The sequence below is a fragment of the Eurosta solidaginis genome, chromosome 4, assembly GCF_040869045.1.
Source record: "Eurosta solidaginis isolate ZX-2024a chromosome 4, ASM4086904v1, whole genome shotgun sequence".
Lineage (NCBI taxonomy): Eukaryota > Metazoa > Arthropoda > Insecta > Diptera > Tephritidae > Eurosta > Eurosta solidaginis.
In genome coordinates, this window is record NC_090322.1 from 119,346,351 (window position 1) to 119,358,394 (window position 12,044).

The 12,044-nt window shown below is 35.0% G+C and overlaps 1 protein-coding gene across 7 annotated transcripts in view; it reads right to left on the reverse strand.

Moving 5' to 3' along the window:
* pigs (pickled eggs) overlaps positions 1-12,044 on the reverse strand; it is a 618,878-nt gene that overhangs the window by 369,792 nt on the left and 237,042 nt on the right. The gene's annotated exons all lie outside the window — the stretch shown is intronic.

Here is a 12,044-nt window from a genome sequence, read left to right on the forward strand (position 1 = left end):
ATCTGGGCGAAAAAAGAAATTCATTTAGCCATGTCCGTCCGTTCGTCCGTAAACACGATAACTTGAGTAAATTTTGAGGTATCTTGATGAAATTTGGTATGTAGGTTCCTAGGCACTCATCTCAGATTTCTATTTAAAATGAACGAAATCGGACTACAACCACGCCCATTTTTTCGATATCGAAAATTAATAAATTTTGGACAATGGGCGTGGCACCTCCCACTTTTAAAAGAAGGTAATTTAAAAGTTTTGCAAGCTGTAATTTGGGAGTCGTTGAAGATATTAAGATGAAATTTGGCAGGCACGTTACTGCTATTACTATACATTTCATCGCAATGATGTCCTCTTTGAATGCTAACAGCCTAATTAAATAGTTGATATGTATGCACGTTAATAATATGTATGTATCTACATATACATACATATATGGTGTAGCAAGGCGCTCACATTTTTCGCTTCAATTTTCCACATTGGCGACGGATTTTAATGAAATAATTATCTTTCACATTTATATGTATGTAGGTACATGCGGCTATACATGGGGTACCCGGGTAATACCGGGTACCGGCAAATTATTTGTGATCGTAATGATTACATGTTACTGAATGTACGGACAGGAAAGGTCCTGGCAAACTTGCCATATCCATGTAAAACAGCTGATCCAACCAACCTTATTTAAATCAATGAAATTGAAAAGAAAATTATACAGTTTAGTGTTTTTGAGTTTGTTTAAAGCGAGCAAGAAGGCTGAAATTACTCCGGATTTTAATTTATTTACACACTCCCCGAAGGCCTTGGGGAGTCTTATCGATGTTGATGGTCCTTTGCCGCATGCGGATCCGGCACGTTCCGGTAACAAGCACCATTAAGGCACCAGCCCGACCATCTCGGTAACGATTTAGTATGACCACATGAAACCTTCAAGGCCATCCCGCCATATCACCCCCTAGATCCATGAGGAACTTGGGGACCCCAGAGGCTCGGCTGCTAAAGTAACAGGATTCGCCACGGGTAGGTGTGGTATTTTAGTCGCCTCTTACGACAGGCATACCTGCCGTGGGTATATTTTAAGCACCATAACCCACTGAGGTCTCATCTTGTAAAGAATTTAATGAACAAAAAAGACTCGTGCTTTAATTTTTCTTTAATAGGGCTGTTGAAACGTGTTCCAAATACTACATTGAAATCAAAAAGCCGTGTTTATGCAATCGTGCTCCAATATTAGACTTCAAAGAATTTAGGATTACTATAGAATCGCGTTTTATGTACCATTTCTCGACTCTTACATTCGTCAATTTCAAAGTCGCTTCCACAAGCACAAATCCATTTTCCAAAGCTTTTGACAGTTATTTCTCAAGTAATAATTCTATGAAGGGAAATGCACAGGACCCTACAGCTTTAATAAAAATTTCTGGATTGTTCCGAAAGTGATTTTGTCTCTGTCGGTAAGTTTTCTTAAAATCAAAATTTACAGGACCCTGTAATTTTCGTTTTTTTTTTTAAGTTATTAATGTGAACGCATTCAAAAATGTAAAAACGTTATTGCGAGTTTTGGCAGTATAGGCCAGATACTACAGCAACTCCAGAACTTTCATTTCCAACTTTAAGAAGAATAAATAACTACTTGACTAATGGGACAAGAGTGTCTCGATGAATATCCATAACCGGATTGATTTGACTGAAGACGAAATCCTGAAAGAATTTTTCCAAAACCTCGAAAGTTTAAAAACGATTAAGTATGGGATGAGGGGTTTTGGAACACAATTGAAATTGTTTTAAATTCATAAATATATTACCACAACTTTTCTTTAATTCTTGAATTGAATTTATTTTTTTATTGTCAAGTTTCAAAGATAACCGAATGGGCGTTTGGATCCGATAATTAATATTTTTATTGTATCGAATTGAAGTAACTAACGAATCTGTATTTGCTGGGAAATCAATAGATGTTATTCATATTGCTGATAAACCAAAAATGTTGTGCCCTTCTTAGGAACTGGGAAAGTAGCACTTTCTGGACTGAAATATCAAAAAGACCAGAGCTTAAACCATGCCAATTTAAAAAGTTTTATTTTAGTAAGATATTGATCATAAATTTAAGTAATGAGCAGATATTTGATATCTATTGTGCTGTGTTTCGTCACGTTGAATTGAAAGAGTCGGCAGGTGTTTTTTAAAACTGTCATATGTATTTCCGCAATCTGTGCCGAGATTATAAAGCTCACTCAAACATAATTGGTAGTACGGAATCATTCTTTGACATTAAACAATCTTTTATTTCCACTCTTAAAATATAGGAATTCACTTACCCTACTAACCTGATTATTCTTTTATAAATATTTATATGCCAGGAGTACTTAACCTCCCTTATTAGTGTTTTACTTAGCTGATGAGTTTAACAATTCTCTGTAGCTAAGAAGTTTTAGATCTCGACCCCGTACCTCATGCGGATGCGCTCCTTATGTCGGTTTGGCGGGCTTTGGAGGGTAAAACCGTTAGGAAATATTATTATTTTTGGCATGCAAGTTACCAGACTTTTGGGCACATAAATGTAAGGCGCGATAACCTCCGAAGAGATCTAAGGCTGAGCTTCTCTTCCAATTTGCGTCGTGCTCCTCTTGATTTTCCCTACAAATTGGCCGGACGGGACCTACATGTTTTATGCCGACTCCGAACGGCATCTGCAAGGCAGATGAGTTTTCACTGAGATCTTTTTCATGGCAGAAATACACCCGGAGTGCTTGCCAAACACTGCCGAGGGGCGACCCCGCTTAGAAAAATTTTCTTCTAATTGAAAAACCTTATTTCTAAAATTTTGATGTTGCTTTGCCCGGGGTGCGAACCCAGGGCATACGGTGTGGTAGGCGGAGCACGCTACCATCACACCACGGTGGCCACACTGCACGGACAATTTCTTAACGCCTGTGCTAATCGGTTATAATTTACTATGATAAGAAATCTTTTTAGGTACCGTGTTGAGAATTTTTTCCAACAGCAGTCTGCAAAAGCGTGAAATTATATTCACTACAGAAATGTTAAACGGACAAAGGTCTCTACTTTACTTACCAATTAGCACTGGGTTTTGTGGGTAACATATACATAATAAGGCTTGCCTAGGTTTCCGCAATACCTAATAGGCAAGTGATGTAATACAATTTATTGGCTGGGCTTAAAATCAAACTGTCCACAATTTAAAGGCGTAGTAAGTTGAAAACTTAATGCAGGAAGTGAGGTTTTACTGTTGAGTATCCACGGCTCCCTCCAGCTTCAAGATCGCTACTGCTGCGAGGAGCAAAATGTTTGGGATATTGACATCAATAGTTTACGTCAGCTAAGTCAGCTAAGTCAGCTAAGTCAGATAAGTCAGCTGCTGGAGATGCAAATATACATACATAGGTATGAATTTATATTAGGGTGAACATTTGTAGTACGAAAGCAAATAAAGTTGCTGGCTTCGGCTCCAACATACCTGCGTATAGCCTAATCAAAAAAGGAATTATTCAGCAAATAATGAACCTATCTAACCTAAAATAAATGAATTTCTTACGGCATCTAATTGTAATTTGTGGAGATTTTTGAAAAGGGCGTGGCAATGCACACTTTCACAAATACTACTACAATAAATCAAAAACAGTTTAAATTGTCTTCAAACTATTCGGATAACGGCCTTATCATTGGAAATTTGTTTGGGAAAAGTATTGTAAAAAGGATGGTGAACAAATATAAACAGCATTGCACTTTACTTTCAAAGTGTCAGCAAATTTATAAAAATTAACAGCTCAAATATAAGGGTGAATAATTCTAGTAAAATTCGAAGAAATTTAGTTCTGCTGCTAGTATTATCTTCTCCAGAATTATGTTAAAGAAATCGTATGAAAAGGAGTAGCCTTGTCTGAAGCCTCGATTGGTTTCGAATGACTCGCAGAGGTGCTACCCAATCTTTACGGAGCTGGTGGTGCTGTTAAACGTCATTTGGCAGAGCTTTTATGTATCATTGGAAGCGTTTTAACGTGGCAGATCCCAATCCTAGCGCACAACGCGGGAAAGGGATGGGGATATTAGCCGCCTTTTACGATAGGCATACCTACCTACCTTTACGTAGGTGGTTTTAGGCTGTCCGGCCCAAGCTAAGTACGTTTAAATTCCATCACTTTCTTGTTCATCCGACAATCACAGTGCAAAATATCGCAATCTCGCGTTCGATTTTTAAGTAACATCCCAATTAGTACGAGATTTCAAATTTGGAACTTAGCTCCAAACACGATGACAATGAAATACGAAGGAAAAAAATTTGCCGAAACTTGGCTCAGATTCTCCCGTAAAAGAACAATTAGAGTCCTGATGAATTTTGATCTTGAAATTTATTGATATCAAAATCATTAAGATTACTTTGTTTAAGAAACAATTGATTGCTGTTTTTTGTTCCATTCCTAATATAATACGAAGACAGTTTTATATCAATTTGTATTATTTTTTATTTGAAAATATTAAAAAAAAATCTGCTATCACAAGCTGCTATCACAACGGCATCCAACAAAGATTGAACGGGTTTTAAAGTAAATATACCTTCGAGAAGATTTTGGCCGAGCTTCTCTTCCAAAGCTATATCGAGGAGACATCTCCGAGCAACTTTTCACTCATTCATTCTGGGCCTTGAACCTAGGACCTTCGGTGTGGTAGGTGAGCACGCTATCCACACACTACGTGATAACTCACTCATAATTGTACTCATGGATACATTTCCTATGTACATATAAATATAATATTTTCGAACCTATAAATGTCTTTATTTACTTGTTGTTTGTTTGTGTTTTTTTATTCCTTATTTAGATATTTACTCTTTTATTTCATTAGGGATTGAAATGAGCGTGGAGGCGCTGTCGGCATCTGTCAACTTTGCAAATTCTTGGAGAGCAGTAAGACTCGTCTAGAGGAGACTTTGTTCATGTAAAGACAATCTAACAACTGGGATGCATGAAAACAAAAGATGTAGCAATCCACAATATATGTGTACATACACACACACGTATGTACATGCATATATCCCAAAGAAATTTTCTTTTGTTTTTATGTAAGTTTTTTTGTTGCCCATCTTTGCTCCAAACGCCTTTTTTGACTTCAATGGATTCGCGAAGTGATGCATTTCGCCTCAACGCTGATGGCGCTGAATTTGCTACAAAGCCAGCCGCAGCATTTCCTTGGCAAATAAAAATCGTGGAGGCTTCTTTGTTCCGATCGTTAGTCATTTGGAATTCAAAACAATACCAAAATGAAATTCTACCATCACCCAAGAGAAAATGGATGAAGTAAAATGTATGTAGATATGTATGTAGCAGGGGGTGCAATATTTTAAAAAATTTACTCGCCAATCTGTGTTATGTTTCCTCCTTTTTTGTTACGATTTTACGAGTCTTGTTAGCGAGTTATGCTACATATTTAATTTTCGACAACAGAACGAAAAAAGTGTCAGTCACAAAAAATTCTTCATGGCGTTGTCAATTGTCGTCCATGCATTACTTTGGTATTAGCTTCCAACCATTTCCATAGCAAGCAGTTCTTTTTATACTCAGCGTGCTTCGCACCCAGAGTATTTTAACTTTGGTAACATAACGCATGAAAAACGGAATTGATATAGCCATGTCCTTCCGCCGTCCGTCCGTCTGTATGTGCACACGATAACTTAATAAATATTGAGATATCTTATTGAAATTTGGTATATGGGTTCCATGAGTGCCATGGAAATTAGTGAAATCGGATGATAACGACGCCCTCTTTTTATATATATAACATTTTTGAAAACACAAAAAACCTGACTATTTAGTAATTAATACACTTCTTTGGGAATATTGTGTGCTTAAAATCTGCCGCAGTAGGATTAGAAAAGTAATTTAACTGAAATGACCTGTTCAATTGAAGCTCGCGCTGAGTATATAATATTCGGTTACACCCGAGCTTAGACACCCTTACTTGTTTTTTTTTTTTGTTTTGGGAATCGTATCTTCCAATTCTAGTTGATGGCAAGATAACTTAGTTGCATCAGGTTAACAAATGTATAAGGGTAATACCTATACTTGCAATATTTAGGAGTGCCTGAGCAATAAAAAACCGGTAGCACAAAGATTGTTTCCTTTTTATTATGGTCAAGGGATGTTTGAAAGTCCCTTATAACACCAGGTTAAGCGATAGTTGACGATTTATAAACTGAATTTTGAACTCCTTTTGGATAATATTAAATTTATAAGCATTTTACAATGCGAGCTCGTAAAGATTTATATGCGTCTATTAGTAGCTTCAAATGACAGCTGATCGAGAAATTAACGCCTACATGTCCTTGTTGTTGTTTCACAAAAATTTAAGCTGCTCTCCAAAAGTATGTGTTGTTCGTTCAAAATTTTGTAAAAGAAGTGTTATACAATTTTTGCTACGGTGGCTCAGATCTACACCCGATACACGCGGGCAGTTCTCATATACATACCTACGTTAGTTGTCAACCTATTCCATTTGAGAGAACTGATTTGGGGTGATCGATTATCGATAACCGATATTTAGAAATATATCTTGACTGTCTCTATTGCATACGGTACGGAACGAGTGACGGAATGATTAGCTCAATAATTGTATTATTAGGGACTGGTTTTCATCTATTGGGTCGTAATATGTTAGAATTCACCATTTCCCTTTTTACAAAGGAAATGAAACTATTTAGTGGGAGTTATTGTTTATATTTTGAATATGTCCTAGGCCTAGGCATTATTCTTTTAAGACGCGTTTGTTATTGGGGAAGGCTTTCAACCAAAGAATGTCATTCTGCAAAATACAGAAAGTATAAGTAATATATACATAGCTTTTTTCTGTGTAACAATTCCGGTTAAAAATTATTAAGATATGAAGTATTCCCACTACTTATATTCATTTTTTTCTGTTTTAGACAATAATTAAACACTATAAAAATTGGTGTAGGAAAGCTTTTTTTTGGTGGAGGTTCATGAACAAATCCAAACAAATTTTTATTTTTTCATAGAGTTCCCTTATAAAAATGAGATTGAAGGGCAGGAACGGCCGCCGTGGTGTGACCGTAGCGTGGTTCGTTTCCACACCGAAGTTACCGGGTTCACGTCCCGTCACGTTTTAGAAACAAGTTTTTTTCAATTAAAAGAAAATTGTTAAATCTGAGTCAACCCTCGGCGGTGTTTGGCAAGAACACCGAGTGTATTTATGCCATTAAAAGCTCTCAGTGAAAACTCGTCTGCCTTTCAGATGCCGTTCGGAGTCGGCATAAATTAAGTAGGTCCCGTCCCGCCAATTTTTATGAAAAATTAAAAGGAGCACGATGCAAATTGGAAGAGAAGCTCGGCCCTAAATCTCTTCGGAGATTATCGCGCCTTAAATGTTGTTTTTTATTATACCTTTCATGAAAATGAAATGGTATATTAATTTCGTCACGAAACCGAAAATTGTAAGTCCTTAAAGGAAAATAGATAGACCCACCATTAAGTATACCGAAATAATCAGGTTGAAGAGCTGAGTTGATTTAGCCATGTCCGTCTGTCCGTCTGTCTGTTTGTATGCAAACTAGTCCCTCAATTTTTGAGATATCTTGATAAAATTTGGTGAGCGGGTGTATTTGGGTGTCCGATTAGACATTTGTCGGAACCGACCGGATCGGACCACTATAGCATATATCCTCCATACAACCGATTTTTCAGAAAAAGAGGATTTTTGTAATATCTTAGCCAATTTAACAGATTGAAGCTTCAAACTGCACCATATACTTTCGTATATTGCACATATTGTTGCCTGAAAAAATTGATGAGATCGGTCGTATATGTAGTATATATCCCCCACAACCGATTGCTCAGATAAGGAACTTTTCGTAATTACTGCCCCATTTTAAGAGCTAGAGGCTTCAAATTTCAACGAATGCTTAGGTATATAACATATATTGTCGTCTGAAAAAATCACAAAGATCGGTGGTATATATAGTATATATATGGTGGTATATATAGTATATATATGGTGGTATATATAGTATATATATATAGTATATAAATATATATTTTTGGCAAATTTTAGCCCCATTTTAACAGCTAGAAGCTTCAAATTTCACCGTATACTTACATATATAGCATATATTGTTATCTGAAAAAATCATAGATATCGGTTGTATTATAGTATATATCTCATAAAACCGATTGTTCAGATAAGAAACTTTTCGCAATTTCTACCCCATTTTAACAGCTATAAGCTTCAAATTTCGCCGACTGCTTACGTATATAGCATATATTGTTGTCTGAAAAAATCATAGAGATCGGTTGTATATATAGTATATATCTCATACAACCGATTGTTCAGATAAGAAACTTTTCGCAATTTCTACCCCATGTTAACAGCTATAAGCTTCAAATTTCACCGATTGCTTACGTATATAGCATATATTGTTGTCTGAAAAAATCATAGAGATCGGTTGTATATATAGTATATATCTCATACAACCGATTGTTCAGATAAGAAACTTTTCGCAATTTCTACCCCATTTTAACAGCTAGAAGCTTCAAATTTCACCAAATGCTTACGTATATAGCATATATTGTTGTCTGAAAAAATCATAGAGATCGGTGGTATATATAGTATATATCTCATACAACCGATTGTTCAGATAAGAAACTTTGCGCAATTTCTGCCCCGTTTTAACAGCTAGAAGCTTCAAATTTCACAAAATGCTTACGGATATAGTATATTGTTGTCTGAAAAAATTATAGAGATCGGTGGTATATATATTATACACTTCGTACAAACTGTCATTTTTGCCCCTTTTTTACGGCTAGAAGCTTCAAAATTCATCAAATTTCATCAAATAGTTACGTTTACGTCATATATTTTTGAAATACGTGATTCGTAGTCATAGTTTTTACATGCAGACCACAAAAAACGTGAAGCTTTGCATCCTCACACAGATTACCTACCTATTTTTTATTTTATATTTATCTTAAAAATCGTTTAGATATGTTCAAATTTCACTAAATGCTTACGTGTATAGCATATATTGTTGTCTGAGAAAATCATAGATAACGGTGGTATATATAGTATATATCCCATACAACCGATTGTTAAGATAAGAAACTTTGCGCAATTTCTTCCCCGTTTTAACAGCTAGAAGCTTCAACTTTCACCAAATGCTTACGTGTATAGATTATATTGTTGTCTGAAAAAATCATTGAGATCGATGGTATATAGTATATATCTCATACAACCGATTGTTCAGTTAAGAAACTTTGCGCAATTTCTGCCCCTTTTTAACAGCTAGACGCTTCAAATTTCACCATATGCTTACATATATAGCATATATTGTTGTCTGAAAAAATCATAGAGATCGGTGGTATATATATTATATACTTCATATAAACTGTCATTTTTGCCCCTTTTTTACGGCTAGAAGCTTCAAAATTCATCAAATTTCATCAAATAGTTACGTTTACGTCATATATTTTTGAAATACGTGATTCGTAGTCATAGTTTTTACATGCAGACCACAAAAAACGTGAAGCTTTGCATCCTCACACAGATTACGTACCTATTTTTATACCTTTCATGAAAATGAAATGGTATATTAATTTCGTCACGAAACCGAAAATTGTAAGTCCTTAAAGGAAAATAGATAGACCCACCATTAAGTATACCGAAATAATCAGGTTGAAGAGCTGAGTTGATTTAGCCATGTCCGTCTGTCCGTCTGTCTGTTTGTATGCAAACTAGTCCCTCAATTTTTGAGACATCTTGATAAAATTTGGTGAGCGGGTGTATTTGGGTGTCCGATTAGACATTTGTCGGAACCGACCGGATCGGACCACTATAGCATATATCCTCCATACAACCGATTTTTCAGAAAAAGAGGATTTTTGTAATATCTTACCCAATTTAACAGATTGAAGCTTCAAACTTCACCATATACTTTCGTATATTGCACATATTGTTGTCAGAAAAAATTGATGAGATCGGTCGTATATATAGTATATATCCCCCACAACCGATTGTTCAGATAAGGAACTTTTCGTAATTACTGCCCCATTTTAAGAGCTAGAGGCTTCAAATTTCAACGAATACTTAGGTATATAGCATATATTGTTGTCTGAAAAAATCACAAAGATCGGTGGTATATATAGTATATATATGGTGGTATATATAGTATATATATATAGTATATAAATATATATTTTTGGCAAATTTTAGCCCCATTTTAACAGCTAGAAGCTTCAAATTTCACCGAATACTTACGTATATAGCATATATTGTTGTCTGAAAAAATCATAGAGATCGGTTGTATATATAGTATATATCTCATACAACCGATTGTTCAGATAAGAAACTTTTCGCAATTTCTACCCCATTTTAACAGCTATAAGCTTCAAATTTTACCGATTGCTTACGTATATAGCATATATTGTTGTCTGAAAAAATCATAGAGATCGGTTGTATATATAGTATATATCTCATACAACCGATTGTTCAGATAAGAAACTTTTCGCAATTTCTACCCCATTTTAACAGCTATAAGCTTCAAATTTCACCGATTGCTTACGTATGTAGCATATATTGTTGTCTGAAAAAATCATAGACATCGGTTGTATATATAGTATATATCTCATACAACCGATTGTTCAGATAAGAAACTTTTCGCAATTTCTACCCCATTTTAACAGCTAGAAGCTTCAAATTTCACCAAATGCTTACGTATGTAGCATATATTGTTGTCTGAAAAAATCATAGAGATCGGTGGTATATATAGTATATATCTCATACAACCGATTGTTCAGATAAGAAACTTTGCGCAATTTCTGCCCCGTTTTAACAGCTAGAAGCTTCAAATTTCACAAAATGCTTACGGATATAGCATATATTGTTGTCTGAAAAAATTATAGAGATCGGTGGTATATATATTATACACTTCATACAAACTGTCATTTTTGCCCCTTTTTTACGGCTAGAAGCTTCAAAATTCATCAAATTTCATCAAATAGTTACGTTTACGTCATATATTTTTGAAATACGTGATTCGTAGTCATAGTTTTTACATGCAGACCACAAAAAACGTGAAGCTTTGCATCCTCACACAGATTACCTACCTATTTTTTATTTTATATTTATCTTAAAAATCGTTTAGATATGTTAAAATTTCACTAAATGCTTACGTGTATAGCATATATTGTTGTCTGAGAAAATCATAGATACCGGTGGTATATATAGTATATATCCCATACAACCGATTGTTTAGATAAGAAACTTTGCGCAATTTCTTCCCCGTTTTAACAGCTAGAAGCTTCAACTTTCACCAAATGCTTACGCGTATAGATTATATTGTTGTCTGAAAAAATCATTGAGATCGATGGTATATATAGTATATATCTCATACAACCGATTGTTCAGTTAAGAAACTTTGCGCAATTTCTGCCCCTTTTTAACAGCTAGACGCTTCAAATTTCACCACATGCTTACATATATAGCATATATTGTTGTCTGAAAAAATCATAGAGATCGGTGGTATATATATTATATACTTCATATAAACTGTCATTTTTGCCCCTTTTTTACGACTAGAAGCTTCAAAATTCATCAAATTTCATCAAATAGTTACGTTTACGTCATATATTTTTGAAATACGTGATTCGTAGTCATAGTTTTTACACGCAGACCACAAAAAACCAGAAACTTTGCATACTCACACAGATTACCTACCTATTTTTTATTTTATATTTATCTTAAAAATCGTTAAGGTATGCAGATCTCTTCACTATATATTTCTTATCTTATACATCCGATTATTCGGAGATTACGAACGGGATAAGATTATTGTTCAGCCCCATTCATGAAAGGTATGAAGTCTTCGGTACAGCCGAAGACAGTCCCGTTCTTACTTGTTTATTTTATATTTATCTTAAAAATCGTTTAGATATGTTCAAATTTCACTAAATGCTTACGTGTATAGCATATATTGTTGTCTGAGAAAATCATAGATACCGGTTGTATATATAGTATATATCCCATACAAC